The 17224-nt window shown below is 41.5% G+C and overlaps 1 long non-coding RNA gene across 1 annotated transcript in view; it reads right to left on the reverse strand.

The window, feature by feature from the left end:
- Positions 1–15530: 15530 nt before the first annotated feature.
- Positions 15531–17224, reverse strand: part of LOC141339866 (uncharacterized) — a 2489-nt gene continuing 795 nt past the window's right edge. Inside the window, exons 2-3 of the long non-coding RNA XR_012356439.1 lie at positions 15666–15717; positions 15531–15583 (exon numbers count right to left, since the gene is read on the reverse strand). This is a non-coding gene — a long non-coding RNA (uncharacterized lncRNA). The remainder of the gene's footprint in view (positions 15584–15665; positions 15718–17224) is intronic.

The raw sequence follows: 17224 nt of genomic DNA on the forward strand, positions 1-17224 counted from the left end.
AGAAGCTCTATGCAAGCCTCCTTTCGAGCCCATAGAGGAGATATCAGACCGCGTGCTTACCATTAAGACAGCGCTCCTGATAGCCCTTACCTCTCTTAAGAGAGTAGGGGACCTTCAGGCCCTCTCAGTGGCCCCTTCTCACTTAGACTTTGCCCCTGGTATGGCCAAAGCCTTTCTTTACCCAAGAGTTGGGTACGTACCGAAGGTCCCGTCCCTAGCACCTCAGCCTATAACGCTGCAAGCGTTCTATCCTCCTCCGTTCCTGGAGCCAGATCACAGGAAGTTTAATTGCATGTGCCCAGTCAGAGCATTAGATGCTTACGTCCACAGAGCTGCCCTGTGGCGTAAAACAGAACAGCTGTTTGTCTGTTATGGCCCTCCAAAGAAGGGCCACCCAGCTGCTAAAACCACTATCAGTAGATGGATCATTGATGCCATATCTACTGCCTACGAGTCTTCTGGTCTCCCATCACCGATCGGAGTCAAGGCTCACTCTACTCGAGGCCTCTCTGCCTCGAAAGCTCTGACGGCAGGTGTCCCCATCCAGGACATCTGCAATGCTGCGGGTTGGTCTTCGCCCCTGACATTTGTCAGGTTTTATCAAATCGACCTCAGAGCCACTCCAGGCTCCTCCGTACTGGACTCTAGCCAGTAAGCCATTAATATCAGCCATCTCCCTAGCCAGGAGGAGACTTCTCAAGGCGCATTCTTTTAGTTAAAAGAAGAGAAGTCGTTACTCGCCACACCCTCCTCGTGTGCCTGAGGGCCGAGGAGTGGTTTCAGGATCCTTAGTCCCCCCTGTGCTGGTCACTTCCAGACAAGAGACTACTATTCCCCGAGAGCCTGAGGGCCGGGGACCATGTCACCTTCTGTCAGTAGAAATCTAGACAAAGGTTCTTTCTCTCAAGCCCTGGTAGGTCCACCAGGCAGAACTTACTCAGTCCCTCTTGCTCTGGCATATCCCCAGACAAAGGACTAAGACTCCTCGAGTGCCCGAGGGCCGAGGAGTATCTCTCTAGCGCTTACGGTCTTTCAAATTAGGACGTAAGCCGAGTAGAAGGTCTGCTCATATCCTCGTGTGCTCGAGAGCCGAGGATCATACTACCCTCTTGTCCGCGGAATGCTAGACAATGGTCCATTTCCCTCGCGTGCTGGCAAATTTCCCAGACCGGGTGTAATTCGGTCCCTCTGGTTTCTGGCTTTCTCCAGACCACGGACTAAGACTCCTCGTCTGCCTTCAAGTAAGGCCGAGGAGTGCCTCCTGCACTGGTTGGCTACCAGGCAGAGGCCCATACTGTCCTCCCCGTGTGCCCGAGGGCCGGGGATTGCAGTGTCCTGTTGTCCGCATAAAGCTAGACAAAGGCTTATCTTCTCGCGTCCTGGCGGAGTACCAGGCCGAGCCTTGAGTCCCTCTTGCTCTGGCAGAACCCCAGACAAAGGACTACCCTCTCCTCGTGAGCCCGAGGGCCGAGGAGTACCTCTCGTTCTGGCTGGCGACCAGACAGAGGCGGACCACCTGGCTGAGGTCCACTTCTCCCTTTGCAAGCAAAGGTCGAGAACCCTATCCTCGTGAGCCTGAGGGCCGAGGATCCTTTCACCATCTTGTCCGTAGAATACTAGACAATGGTTTATCTTCCTCGTGTTCTGGCATCTACCAGACCGGGTGTAATTCGGTCCCTCTGGTTTCTGGCATTTTCCCAGACCAAGGACTAAGACTCCTCGTCTGGCTTCAAACAAGGCCGAGGAGTGCCTCCTGCACTGGCTGGCTACCAGGCAGAGGCCCATACTGTCCTCCCCGTGTGCCTGAGGGCCGGGGACTGCAGTGTCCTGTTGTCCGCATAAGGCTAGACAAAGGCTTATCTTCTCACGTCCTGGCAGAGCACCAGGCCGAGCCTTGGGTCCCTCTTGTTCTGGCAGAACCCCAGACAAAGGACTACCCTTTCCTCGTGAGCCCGAGGGCCGAGGAATACTCCTGAGGTCGATCTTACTATCCTCGTGGGTCCGAGGACCGAGGATCTCTCCCACTTGTCCGTACAGACAGTGGTCATTTCAGTCCCTCTTGTGCTGGCTGTTCCCAGACAACGGACTAAGACTCTGCGTGTGCCTGAGGGCCGCCGAGTACCTCTCGCTCTGGCTGGCGACCAGACTACCTTTCCTCGTGTGCCCGAGGGCCGAGGACTATAGGGCCTCTTTTGTCCGCGGAAGGCTAGACAAGGGCTCTTTTTCTTCCATCCTGCTCAAAAGACACAGCGCAGGCTTTGGAAATTATGGGGCGTTGGTAGTCTCGTTCCCCATAGCGTTTCTAGACGCGGCTCGAGTTCCCGGAAGGGAACGTCTCGGGTTACGTATGTAACCTAGTTCCCTGAGAGAACGAGACGCTGCGTCTCGAACCATAATTCCCGCACCCTGCGGCGCTCGCTTCATTCCTAAAGAGCTGCCGCGGGCGTCAAACGCACATGCTTTATACTTCCTGGTCGATGACGTCATCGCGCCTGTGACGTCACTCCCGTCATTTCATTGGTTGTAAGACATGATTCAGAGTGCGGCCCGCCAATGGCGTTCCCCATAGCGTTTCTAGACGCGGCGTCTCGTTCCCTCAGGGAACTAGGTTACATTTTTTCATGACTCCAAGACATGCCTGGTGCATATAATCAATAGGGAAGCCAGTAACCATATCAATATTTAGCTGGCAAAGTGGAGTTTCTTGATCTCTGTTGTGGTGCTCTTCCTGCTGCCTTTGTCTGAAAGACATGTCGGTACGCAGCTGTAGATTGTCCACTTGCTGAAACGTCATATGCCCCAACCACTGACCTTTCTGAACACACCTGTCGCATCCATAATAGCCAGAGAAGTTTTTGATAGACTTGATGAAGGCCTTGGCAGGTGCATCACAGATAATGCCACTAATTCGAACTGCGATGTGTCTTCCTTGGTACCACAGACCATCTTTCTCCAATTTCAGAATTTCCTTGACTGTGTCACATAAAAACTCCAAATCACAGGGTTTTGAATTTCCGCATGTGATGGCCACAGGAAATACATCTGTCGGTTTTAGGTTGGTGGTGCAAAGAATTGACCAAAGACAAGTCTTCGAACTTTTAAACAGTGGGAGGCCATCGATATTAAGTTGCAAATCTAAGATATCCATCCTCGCAGTTGTTTCAACAGAGTATTTCTGCATGCGATTTTTTAACATTTTTTCTACTCCAAAGTAGAAATACTCCATGCCTGACTTCTGCTGAATGTTTACAGCTTTTGGGGTGTCAAGCAAAGTTCTTGAGCATGATGGAAGGTCTTTTTTCCATGTTTCTTTAACAATTTCAGAAGACTATCTAGAGCATTATGGACAATTCCATTTTCCATGCTCCAAGATGCAATGCCCTTTGCTATATTTGAATTTGAATCATCCATCTCCAGGGAGTCTTCATCTGAAAATTGTTCAGAAACATCTGAATCTTCAGAGATGTTTTCTGTTTCCAGATTCAGTGTTTTATTTTCATCAGTCTCGATTATTCCATGTTTCTCATTCTTTTCCATGATTTCTAGCATGTTAGTGTCTGCCGTTTCAATTTCTTTGGCTGTGATTAAAGTTTCTGCATTCTCCTTTTTTCTCTGTAGTTTGCTTAGTCTCTTCAAAGAAACCCACTCTCTGTCATACTCTCTCTTCTTACTCTTTCTATCCATTACTTAAATCAGAGAGGGAACAAGATTTTCACTAGATTTTAGCTGATATTCAGTTAGGTCTAGGATTAGTGTCTTTAAATATGTTTTCTGAATAAGCACAAAACATCAAATGGATTGTGAGCCTTTTTACAAAATGGGGGTTAACCTCTACATAATTGACTCTGATTTTTAAATGCACAATGTACTTACTATTATCAAAAGTGAAGAACAAATATACTGCTGGAACTGCAGTAGTCCAAACCACAGAGCTGGAAATTAGAGGGGAAAAAAACAATTAGACTAAGTATACAGCATGCAAGTGTTGAAAAAAACAATTGCATGTTAGAAAAAGGTAATAATGATTATTACTTTGCAACAAAAAAATAAATAAAATTGGACTGAGTGTTTTAAAAAACTTTTGCATGATGAATCAAGGCAATCATATATACATATACATATACATACATATACATATATATATATATAGGGAAGTGGGCCGACCACCGAAGCGAGGGAGACCTCCCCCATATTAGCCGCTATTTTAAATTATAGCGCATTCAAAACCGCAAATAGCCGAAAAGTGTGAAGCGGTGGGATCAGTCACCTGCACAGAGCTGATGAACGCGCGCTGCGATTCTGCCACGATGTACAGTGATAAACAGCGCAAGTTGCTTGATCCGTTCAGATAACACACAGAATTGTGTTATACAGTCATGTGATATGAGAACATTAAAGGTTCTGTAAGTTCTGCTGGGCTGGCTGAAAACAGCCACGACATTGGAAACTGCATGATGAAGTTAAGTGGAAAACACCAATAAATAATTACTGTCAAAACAAAATTGTTACAAATTTCATAGTTTATTTTTAAACTATGAAAAAAAAACCCCACATAACTAATGTTTTCTTGTGACCACCGTCTTACTAATACTTATATTCTAAGCAATAATTTCTTTCTTTTAAATGTTTAGTTGTAATTCGTTTTAATGTTAATTCAATAAGAGCCTGATTAACGAATTAAATATGGGTCTTATAAAGTTCTTAAAGGGACAGTTCACCCAAAAAAAAAATTGTCATCATTTACTCATCATGTAATTTCAATCCTGTATTAACTTTTTTTCTTCTGTGTAATATAAAGGAAGATAATTTGAGAAATTCAAAAATTTTTTGTCTATAGAGTAGAAATCACTAGGGAACCCAAGAAAACGTTCATGTGGAACTTAATGGGCTGGATGGGCTGAATTTGTCCAGGGCCGGATTTTACCCCCAGTCCAGCCCTGGGTACCTGTCTGATGAAGTGATAGACCTAATTGTCAAAACAAAACAAACGAGGAGCTACGCTGCAAAAGCTGTGTGTCGCTAACATGCCGAAATGCAAATTTAGTTTCACAGACGAATTGCAAAAAAAAAAAAGGGGGGGGGGGGGTTTGGTTTAGGGGTCCTCTTTTTTGATTCTCAGAATATGGTCACCCTATATTTAATATTAAAACAACTGTGTGTAGCTTACTTCTTTTTTTCTTGTTTACATTCTTGAATGCAATACTTTTAACTATTGCGTTACACTTAAAAAAAACTAAGTTACTGTTTTGTGTCTTTGCATTTCATACATGTGCTGTAATGTTGCATCTTAAGATATTTTTGTGTTATCTAGTTCTTGCTGTGTTTTTGTTCTGTCCCATAAGGTATTTTTGGACTTGTGGTTTATGAAAGGATTGCCCAAAAAGATTAAAGTGTTTTGATGAAGCACAGATGTGGTTTTCTTTGTACACACAGTATGCTGTATTACGGTAATCCCTTCAATGGATGCAAATATATTAAAAGGAAAAATTGCTGAAGTGGCAAAACAAGTCATCAGAACAAAGGCCAACTTCATGTGCAGAGGCAATCAAATAATGTGATGTGCTGACCTATCCAAATGTTTGCAAGCTTCTCAAAATAGCTTGTACTTTGCCAGTTACCTGGTGTGAATGTGAACGGTCAGCCAGCATTCTCCGGATACTCAACACATTCATGCATAGCAGCATGGCAGACGACCACTTGTGATCCCTGGCCCTCATCCATACATACTATAAGATGGCAGTCAACCTGGATTAAGCTGTGAATATATTCAAATTGTACCCAAGAGGATCGGAGCTGACCAGTGTTCTTATTCCATAAATCCAAATAAAGCAACAAGTGAAGAGGCAATAATAGAAACGAGAGAGCATGATGATGAGAGAAGTTGAATTTGTAGTTTAATAATATTCCAGTAAAATTCCTTAAATGTATTCTGTTGTTCGTGTGGTTTTTAAACTTTTGAACTGCATCAAAAGCGTGTACATTATGATACCAGCAGACAAGCTAATCCAGCACACGTCACCAAAATGCAGTATTTAAACCTCAAAATGAAATACAAAATGAGTATGAAAATACAAAAGGTCCACTTTAAAAAAAAAAAAAAAAAAAAAAAACTGTTAGCATAGAACAGTAGTGATTTATGACTAAGTATTGTGCAAGCCCGTCTTTGGCTGAGTGCCAGTAAAAAGGCAGGAAAGCAGATTTGAATATAGTAGTTAATAATGTCAAGTACATAACTTTCAAATCACACCAGTGTGACTGTATGGTCCAGGGATCAGCCTAGAGGGATGATGACAAGTCTAACTGAATGAGCACATCATTCTGAGACATTACAAAACGGTACAACACTTTAGTAAATCCAGTGTATGGAGTACCGTACCTTTGAGCTTGTTAATGAACCACTGCTCAAGGTATGGCTTGTCAGTTTTTGATTCTATATGGCACTCTGCATCAGTACAGGGTTAACCTGCGTCGCCTAACCATTTTCCATTTCCTCTACCTGCAGAAATTAAGATATAGTACTTTAAAAACACAGAATGGTTTGCAGAACATTTGCAAATATATGCATCTGTAATATGCTGCACTATATATACAGGTATACACAGAATTGGTTCATTCCAGTGGGTTTGATATCAATTGAGTTGAATTTTAAGACCTAAAGTGCAAACACACTCAGACTACTTCAAGAGGTGGTGTCAGTAGTTTGCTTCAGGTTTTTAGTGCAGTTCACTTAAAAAACACTGGGAAAACAAAACATTCATTTTGTCACGATTGAGCCTCCATTATCAGTAACTCTTGCACCACTCATTATGGACTTCATCCCCCACAAGCCACTGCACTCATCACTGCTCACACCTGCAGCTCATTCACACACACACACACACACACACACACACACACACACACACACACACACACACACACACACACACACACACACACACACACACACACACACACTCTCTCTCTCTCTCAGTGCCAACAATAATAACATTCACTAATTCACTGATTTCATTTCAATAAATTTAAAACATGGTATTTAGGAAAAAAACATGGTTTGGGTTAGATTTAATTAACAATAACAATAATGAATACTAAAGAATGCCAGGCAAATATTTAACACAATACTACAAGCAAAAAACTACATTACATCAACATTTAAATCTTGAAGCTTGCTTTCATTGCTTCAGTACGACGGCCAAACCTTTCAGAGAATGGATGTTTTCTGGGGATCATGCTGAGGGTTTGAGGTATCTAAATGTTTTGGATGGAAGTGTGTAAGAAGGGGAAGTGTGTCATCATGAGGGGTATGATGCCTGACATCTTCCAAAAGGTCATTTAATCAAACAGTCAAGGAATCCAGAAATGGCTCATCCTGTAGATGGTAAGTAAGATCTGAAATTTCATGCAGTAAGCTCCCACACTTTTGCCTTTTCTTTGTCTGGAAGAATGCTGCCGCTGGTGTCATCCTGGGGAGGAGGGCTGCTGTCTCGGGGTTTAGTGGAACTCCTTAATCACATGATATCCAAAGAAAATAGGGCGTTACCCCGTTACGTCACTCCTAATTTCTCCCAGCCCCATCCCTGTACCATGCTGAAAACAGCACAAAAGTGCTGAGATTCCTCTGCCAGTCTTCACATGTGCAGGAGGGGATTGTTGTGTGAGAACCAAAACATATTTTGTGATAATCAGCAGTCTGGCTCTTCACAGATTAGGCTCTAATCTATTGGAACACTTGGTCATTTTCTAAAAAAAAGAAAAAAAAGAAAAAAAAAATTACAATTCATATACTTTTTAACCTCAAACACTCATCTAATCTAGCTCTGTGTGAACACTGTGTATTCAGGGCAAGACAGTTAGAGAATATCTAAAAACTCCCATCTCATTTTCTTCTCCAACTTTAAAAATCGCCCTTCATCGCTGTTTTTTTGTGAAGGTGGTTTGATCTTCTTTGGATGTTCACTTTGTAAACACTGGGTCGGTACTACTACAGCGATGTAAGACTGAATGTAACAGTTGATGTAAGCGATGTAACTGTCTTGAACTGAAATACAGTGTTCACACAGAGCTATACAAGATGAGCATTTAGGGTTAAAAAGTATATCAGTTGACATTTTTGTTGTTCAAATTTTATAGAGCCCTTTGAAGCTGCATTTAAACTGCATTTCGAAAATTCAAATCTAGAATTTCACTAAATGGAGAGAAATCCTGAATTGTTTTCCTCAAAAAACTTTCTTTATGACTGAAGAAAGAAAGACATGAACATCTTAGATGACAAGGACGGTGAGTAAATTATCATGAAATTTTTGTTATGGAAGTGAACTTGTCCTTTAAAGGAATAGTTTGTTCAAAAATGAAAACGTGGTTCAACTGTTATTTTATAAAGCTAAAAACAAAAAATATAAACTTTATTCACTGATTTCTTCTCTTCCAGGACAGTCCTCTGCCATTACAGAGTACCACAACAGATGTGCACGATGTTGCTGATGTAGGACAAGCATGTGTCGCACCTTTTTGTACGAGCAGAACAAAGAGCACACATGCATCGTGGAACTCTCCATAATGGTGGAGGACTGTCCTGGGAGAGAAGAACTGGACTATTTTAACAATGTCTTTACAATGTTTCTGGAACTTGAATGTGTCCTGTCTATGCAGGGTCAGAAAGCTCTCAAATTGTATTAAAAATATCTTAATTTACGTTCTAAAGATAAACTAATGTCTTATATGTTTGGAGCGACTGATTTTTTGGAAATTTTTGGGTGAACTATACCTTTAACTTTATTTACAAATTTACATGGCCTTCTTTGACTTACTTTGGATATGTCCTAGGTAGAAAGCCTGTCACAATCACCGTAAGCATTTTGCTGAGACTACAGTTTTTGTAGCCCTCCAAATAAGTCTCATTTTGTCTCTCGACACCATTGTTGATGTAGATGGCCACTCTGAGACTTTCTCCACTGAAGGCACAAACTCTGATTTAGAAAAGACAACAGTGGTAACTATTCATACCTTTTAAAATTTAAATATGCCGTTTCAAAAAGGAACCCATTGATGTAAGATTGTTATTTTTTTGGATCCTGGTTTGGGGTCTGTAAAAGCAAGTTAACTACAGGAAATCTGTGTTCTTAGTGCAACTTCTAGCTAGCTAAGAAAACTCTTTTGGAAATATACTAAATAAAACCTGACTGTTTTAAGGAGAGACATTGCAGGCAAAAACACTGTTTTTTCATGCCCCTGTCAAGTTTTCTGCTTGTTTTCTGAATTATGGTGTGACAAAATGAGATATCCAAAATTCCCTCTTGAAAAACAATGAACTCTAATGTAAAAAAAATAAAATAAAAATTAAACAAGAGTTTTGAAACTGACTGAATCCAGTCTTTAGATTTTTTGTACTAGAAATGTATGCAAATTAGCGCCTATTTCATTAAATAAAACATCATTTGCATATTAAAACAAAATTTTAGAAACATTTTTATTGTCAGAGGTGGGCCGCCTTCTTGAGGAAGATCCACGTTCCCTGGTTCCGGAGGGCATGCATATTATTGGTGACTCCGCATAACCTCATTTGCTTTAGCTAATGAAGCCAGGAGACATAAATGTCTGCACATGAAAGAATTGAAGAACATTTCTGTCACAGCCTGTTGCATTCTGTGTATAACATGTGCCTGGAATCCAGTGACCATGTAGAGGTGGATGAGCAGACAGATGATATAGAGGATGAACCACATCCACCAGAAGGCCACATTCACATAGATGCATGATTTTTTTTAGCTGTTCAATTATTTCTCCAAGGCAGGTTAGAGTTTTTTTTTTCCAAAGTCGGGCCGCACTATAATCTCTAATGCAGCAGTTCTCCTTTCTGAATGTGCCTCAAGAACATCATAGAATGTTGATCTTACTCTCCTTCTTTCTGTAGAGGGGGAAGCAGTAGAGGGACCTGCTTGCTCTTCTTGGAGAGTCTGTTCTTGGGAGCTTGATGCCGGTGCTGCTAAGGGCTGCAGAGCTGTAGTCTGGGATGAGGTAGTGTTGAACAGAGGAGTTGAGCATATTGTGCCAGGTGGTTCACTCCCAACTCCACATTTGCCAAATAAGGCTTCCATTTGCTGTGAGAAAACATTTGATACAATATAAATATGCATGCATGTAAAATATTTGAGATGTAAACCCAGTGATTCTGCGGTAATTGCTTTACATAAAGCATGCCAACCTTGTAATACTCCCAATTTACTTTTTCCTCTCCTGTTGCTCGGCACCGGTCTTTAGCCCTTTAGTAGGTGGCTATCATGTTGCCAAGCTTTTTTTTCTCAATTTTTCATTAGTGATGCTTTTTGTAAAATGCTATTTTATTTTTGTAATCAGAATGAGCTTTATTGCCAGGTATGTTTACACATACTAGGAATTTGTTTTAGTGACAGCAGCTCCACAGTGCAACAGAGTGACAGTGACAAGACAAGACATAGATTATAAAAAAGAACAATATACAAGTACACAAGACAAAGTGCAAAGTGCAAAATAGCAAAAACACAATATACAGAATATGCCATTACTATGTACAGGTATATTAGGTGCAAATTTGGATGTAAGTAGGTATTAATAAATACTGAATAGATTAATAAGGTGTATAATAGTGCTGCAGGTTCCACGTTTACTGACAAGTGTTCATGAGATGGATTGCCTGGGGGAAAAAACTGTTCCGGTGTCTGGTCGTCTTGGTGCTCAGTGCTCTGTAGCGCCGACCAGATGGAAGCAGTTCAAAGAGCGAGTGTGCTGGATGTGAGGGGTCCAGAGTGATTTTGCCAGCCCTTTTGCGCACTCTGGATAAGTAGAGATCTTGAAGGGTAGGAAGGGTTGTACCAATGATTCGCTCAGCAGTCCGGACTATGCGACGTAGTCTTCTGAGATCAGAATTGGTAGCTGAGCTGAACCAGACGGTAATAGAAGCGCAGAGGACGGATTCAATGATGGCAGAGTAGAACTGTTTAAGCAGTTCCTGTGGCAGGTTGAGCTTCCTCAGCTGGCGGAGGAAGTACAGTCTCTGCTGGGCCTTTTTCACAATGGAGTCTATGTGAACATTCCACTTCAGGTCCTGGGAGATGGTATTGCCAAGGAACCTGAATGACTCCACTGTGTTAACAGTGCTGTTCATGATGGTGAGTGGGGGGAGAGCAGGGGGGTTTCTCCTGAAGTCAATGATCATCTCCACAGTCTTGAGCGTGTTCAGCTCCAGGTTGTTATGACTGCACCAGACAGCCAGCTCTTTAACTTCCTGTCTGTAAGCAGACTCATCACCGTCTTGAATGAGGCCGATGAGTGTGGTGTCATCTGCGAACTTCAGGAGCTTGACAGAGGGGTCTTTAGAGGTACAGTCATTCGTATACAGGGAGAAGAGCAGTGGGGAGAGAACACAACCCTGAGGGGCGCCAGTGCTGATAGTCCGGGTGCTGGATGAGAATTTTCCCAGCCTCACTAGCTGCTGTCTGTTCGTCAGGAAGCTGTTGATCCACTGACAGAGAGCGAAGGGCACGGAGAGCTGAGATAGTTTGGGAAGAAGGAGGTTTGGGATGATTGTGTTAAAGGCTGAACTAAAGTCCACAAACAGGATCCTCACATAAGTCCCTGATTTATCCAGATGCTGCAGGATGAAGTGTAAACCCATGTTCACTGCATCATCTACGGACCCGTTTGCTCGATAAGCAAACTGCAGGGGGTCCAGTAAGGGTCCGGTGATGTCCTTCAGATGAGCCAATACCAGTTTTTCAAACGACTTCATGACGACAGATGTTAGCGCCACAGGTCTGTAGTCGTTGAGTCCTGTTATTTTGGGTTTCTTTGGAATTGGAATGATTATTGAACGTTTGAGGCAGTTCGGTACTTCACACATCTCCAGAGACCAATTGAAGATTAGTGAGAAAATGGGTGCCAGCTGATCTGCACAGGTTTTCAAACAGGCTGGTGTCACACCATCAGGGCCTGGTGCCTTCCTTCTTTTGTTCTGTCTGAAGACCTGGCGAACATCTCTTTCACTGAAGTGGATTGTCGGAGTGGGGGAGAGCGGTGTTGTTAGGGCTGTTGTTGGAGGTGTGAATGGAGTTTTTTCAAACCTGCAATAGAACTCGTTCAGGTCGTCTGCCAGTTGTTGATTGTCCACCATGCAGGGGGATGGTGTCTTGTAGTTAGTGATGGCTTTCAGGCTGTCCCACACTGATGAAGAGTCACCGGAAGAGAATTGATTCCTTATCTTTTCGGAATAATTCTTCTTTGCCACTTTGATCTCCTTTTCTAGTGTGTATTTGGCCTGCTTATACAAGACACTGTCCCCTTTCCTGTAAGCATCCTCTTTGGCGTGACGAAGCTGTCTGAGTTTTGCAGTGAACCATGGTTTGTCATTGTTGAAAGTTAAACGAGTCTTGGTAGGAATGCACATATCCTCACAGAAACTGATATATGAAGTAACAGTGTCTGTGAGCTCATCCAGATCGGTAGCAGCAGCTTCGAAAACACTCCAATCAGTACAATCGAAACAGGCTTGTAAAGCCCGCTCTGTTTCGTTGGTCCATCTCTTCACAGACTTTGCTACAGGTTTAGCAGATTTAAGTTTTTGTCTGTAGGTTGGTATAAGATGAACCAGGCAGTGATCAGAGAGTCCCAAAGCTGCACGTGGGACAGAGTGATATGCATTACTTATTGTGGTGTAACAGTGGTCCAATATATTACTGTCTCTGGTTGAACATGTAACATGTTGACTGTATTTTGGCAGTTCACGGGAGAGATTTGCTTTGTTAAAATCCCCAAGAATGATTAAAACAGAGTCCGGGTGTTGTTGTTCCGTCACGGTGATCTGATCAGCGAGTTTCTGCAAAGCCAGGCTCACGTGCGCTTGCGGAGGAATGTAGACGCTCACGAGAATGAACGAGCAAAACTCTCGCGGCGAGTAGAATGGCTTACAGTTAATGAAGAGAGCTTCTAGATCAGAACAGCACATCTTCTTTAATACTGTTACATCTGTACACCACCTTTCGTTGATGTAAAAGCACGTCCCGCCGCCGCGCGATTTCCCCGTTGATTCTGCGTTGCGATCGCCTCTAAACAGCTGGTAGCCCGGCAACTGGATCGCGCTGTCTGGTATCGCGTCATTCAGCCAGGTTTCCGTGAAACACAGAGCGGCAGAGTTTAAGAAATCCTTGTTAGACTGGGAGAGCAGGAAGAGTTCGTCCGTTTTGTTGGGAAGAGAGCGGAGATTTGCCAGATGTATGCTTGGCAACGATGTGCGGAGACCGCGCTGTCTGAGCTTCACGAGCGCGCCGGCTCTTTTTCCCCGTCTGCGCGTCCTGTATCGCTTGATCAGCGCCGCCGCCCCGCCAACTACAACATTAAATAAAACGTCCGAATAATCCAAAACCGGTTGAAAGTTTTGTGGTGCGTTCTGCCGAATGTTCAGCAGTTCATCCCGGGTAAAACTGATTGTGTTTGCAAAGCAAAAGACAGGAAAAACGAACAAAAACACTAAAACAACTGGAGAGCTACGCACAGAGGCTGCCATCCGCGGCGCCATCTTGATGTTGTAAAATACTGTTGTAATACAGATGCAGTTATTTTTGTGTGAGGTCAAGCAGCAGCAGTTGTGGTCCTTTTTGTGAATTCTATTAAAAAAAAACAGTTGATAATTGTGAGAGATAAACTTTGAATAGATATTGAATAGTGCACTTTGAAAATAGTACATACCTTGTTGGGTGTCTTGACATTCCAACTGTTTGGATGGGGATTGAGGATTATGTGTTTGCGGGGCTTGACTGAGATTTGTTTTTCTTCATTCAATGGAACACTCGACATGGGATACTGGACGAAGAGTAATCACTGGAGGGGGACACTTGGACAAAGATGCTGGACAGTGAGTTGTAACTGGAGGGGGACACTGGGTCAAAGAGACTGGACAATGGGTTGTAACTGAGGGGCATCTAGTTAACATGACACAAACAAGTACAAATTTTACACATTGGGCTTTTCCCAAACTATTCTGTCAGACATATCAAGTGAAATCAAATGTAACATGTTGAAATATGAAATATATAGGCAACTTTTCCTCTAAAATGTTGTGCAATATGAAGATGCTGAACACTGAAGTGTTGAGAGCTCCAGTCGTTGTAAAGCATTGCTCTCCAGAGTTCAGCTCCAACCCTACACCTGAACCAGCTAATTAATGGTTACTTTAGAATTATAGTCAGCTGTGTTGGAGCAAAGTTTAAACTGAAGTCTGCAGGACAGTAGATCCCTGTTGTAATCTACAACAGTGTTTATTGCTAGCTTTCTGATTATAACATTCACAATTTGAATAAACATTTTGTATCTTTTTTTATCCTGTTAGGATAAAAAAAACAGACTTTCACTCTCCAAAATGTCAGGAGTGTGAAACACTTAATGATAAACAAAAAGTCACCCTGCCTAATATTCATGCTTTTCAGTGCAAATTAAAATAGTTCATATTTAGCATGGCAGGGGCCACAAATTTAATCCTAAGTGCTGCTTATTGAACTGCAGTTTTTTTTACGATTTTCTGTTCAATGGTCATATTTCATCACTTAGAAGTGCTATGTTTACAAGTTTAGCAATACATGAATTGAACAAGAGACACAGTCCAAACTGTCAAGATAGTAAGCATTAGGCTACACACATTTAGTCAGTTTTTTATTTCCAAGAAGAAAACATGAGTCCTTCTTTTTGGTAGATACAGATGTCCGGTGTGGTGCTGGTGTAATGCCAACTTCGACATTATTCTATCAGTCATCCTCTAAGACAATTGAGAAATAAGGTTATTTGTTTTCTTGACACTTTTCTTTTGTGTGTTTAACTTTTTTATTTTTATTTACTTGAATGTTTGTGACGCTTCAATATTTCATCAGTGTTGTCTTAATTTAAAAAAAGTGTTGACTGTATAATCCACAAAGGTCTGGTCTGATTTTAACACCTCAAGGTCTACCTTCAAACCGAATGTTTTCATGCATTGACTGAGGAGTTTTTTAGGAGCGAATATGAAATTGTGCATTCAACAAATAAATATATCAAAAATATTTACTAAAACAAATGCATTTAAAACAAAGGGAATTGTGAACTATATACATAAAAAAAACTAAATGTATTCATAAAAAAAAAAAAACATGAACTATGAACTATATTTAAAAAAAAAAAAATTCTTCCTGCAGTTCGTCCTGCTCCTCCTTCTCGTCATCAGCGAAATACTGTAGAGATGGACAAAATATATTAAAAGGCAAATACACTACATTAGTTATAGAAGGTCTGTATACATTACATTTTCCTCCTCGTCTTCATCAGGAGGAGCAGGACGAAGCTCTGGTGATGGAGGTGGTGCGGGAGGAAGAGGAGGTAGAGAATTTGGGGGTCCCTCCTTCTCCTCGGATGAGCTGTGCTCTTTATCCTACAAACAAGCAGAACACAACAGCTGTCAAACCCAACATCACTGAATTATCACAGTCTGAAAATATTTGACTTAATTTATATTTATATTTATTAATTATATTTAACTTAATTACAAGTATAAGTTCACTGTCCGGCTGATCATTTCTGTGGTGGCCTGCGAAAATAATAACAAAATTAAAAATTAATCACTATCTTTACATTTTGAAGAATTGTATTTATTTTCTATCAGTACTTACACTACTGCCACCAGTATCCTCCAGCCCACTGTCATCAGGGTTGCTCATTTTTCTGTTTAAAAAAACAAAAAAAAAGGAGTAAATCGCTCATTGTTTGTGCAAGATACCAAAAAAAAAAAAAAAAAAAAAAAATTGACCAAATTAAAACCTATATAAATATGTTTTATATCAAATGAAAACTTATTATTGGTACCATTGATTGAATGGTGCCAAAAACAGACAGGTCAAGAGTTCTAAAGGCCTTGCCTTGGTGCAGTCATTAAGTATTTATAGATTTTCTCATGTAAAATGGGTCTAGGCACATGGCTATAGCTTGTTCACAAATGGAACAGTTAAAGGTCAAATTCAGGTGCTTCCGCGAGGCCTTCAAAACAATGGAAATTTGATGCAAAAATTGCTTGTCGTTCAGGCATTTCTGGGGCTATACTTATGCATTTAATATCAATAGAAAGCTTAAATTCTTTCATTTTAAATGTTATAGCTTGTTTAGAGACCGAGAGGTCAAAGGTCTAATGGAGCAGTTTCCGCCTCTCATCCTTAAAACCGGTCAGTTACTCTCTGGCCAAAGGTCAAAATCATACAAAAATCTGACGGTAGCAAATGGTTTGTCATTTAGGCAATTCTCAAGCTATATTTAAGCCTGTCACATCAATAGTAAGCTTAGATTTAAGGGCCACTTTAGACACTCACGACTGCCGCGTCCCGTGTAAAAGGGCCTTAACGCATCCAAGCGGCCACTTAGAGCTGTCATCTTGTCCTCAATTAACTTCTTTAACTCATCTCCTTGCGAAGCGATTGCAGCAAGTATCGCATTCACATTACACTGTGAAACAGAGTCACTTAAATGGGCGTCCTCCTTCTGCAACGGCTTTTGAAGATTTCATAGACGCCATTTTCAGACACAGAATGAGTCAGCGATACAACGAAAATCGTCCTCGAGGACCTTATTTACCACAACGTATTCAAAACAACTAAAATAGTGTAGCATTCAGAGAGTCATTGGACAGTAGAATGAGCTGATGGTACTTTAGTTGTGGAAAAAATCCAAATTAAAGTGCCAACGGAGAGGAGATCAAAAAAAAGACGACTACTCCATGATCTGCTCGCGTGCGCCCCCGATTTAACCCTTATGCGGTCTTCGGGGTATTTTTTACCCCAAATGACGCTAAAAATAAAAAAAAATGTTCTCTTTGTCCAAGAGACATGAGACTCTGTAAAACTGTAAACACTTTCTAGATCGTTGTTTACTGCAACTCAATATGTAATAGAACTGGTTTTGTTTCAGTACAAAAAGTGCTTAACTTTGTCAAATAGTATTTTTTATTGTAATAATTGTGATTTCATAATATGTAAATATGAACTCAACTGAAAAAACTTGTGAAAAGATATCTTATTGTTGGTAAAATAGCAATTAGTTAATAGTAGTGCTCTGCAGCCATCTAGTGGTAAAAGTTATATTTTTTACTTTTAAAACGGCATTTTCCAAAAAATGGGCAAAAATCTTACACTAAACCATATAAAATTATCCATGTTATCCCTATGAATGAAAGTTTAAAATG

The sequence above is a fragment of the Garra rufa genome, chromosome 1 (assembly GCF_049309525.1).
Source record: "Garra rufa chromosome 1, GarRuf1.0, whole genome shotgun sequence".
In the NCBI taxonomy this organism is placed as follows: domain Eukaryota; kingdom Metazoa; phylum Chordata; class Actinopteri; order Cypriniformes; family Cyprinidae; genus Garra; species Garra rufa.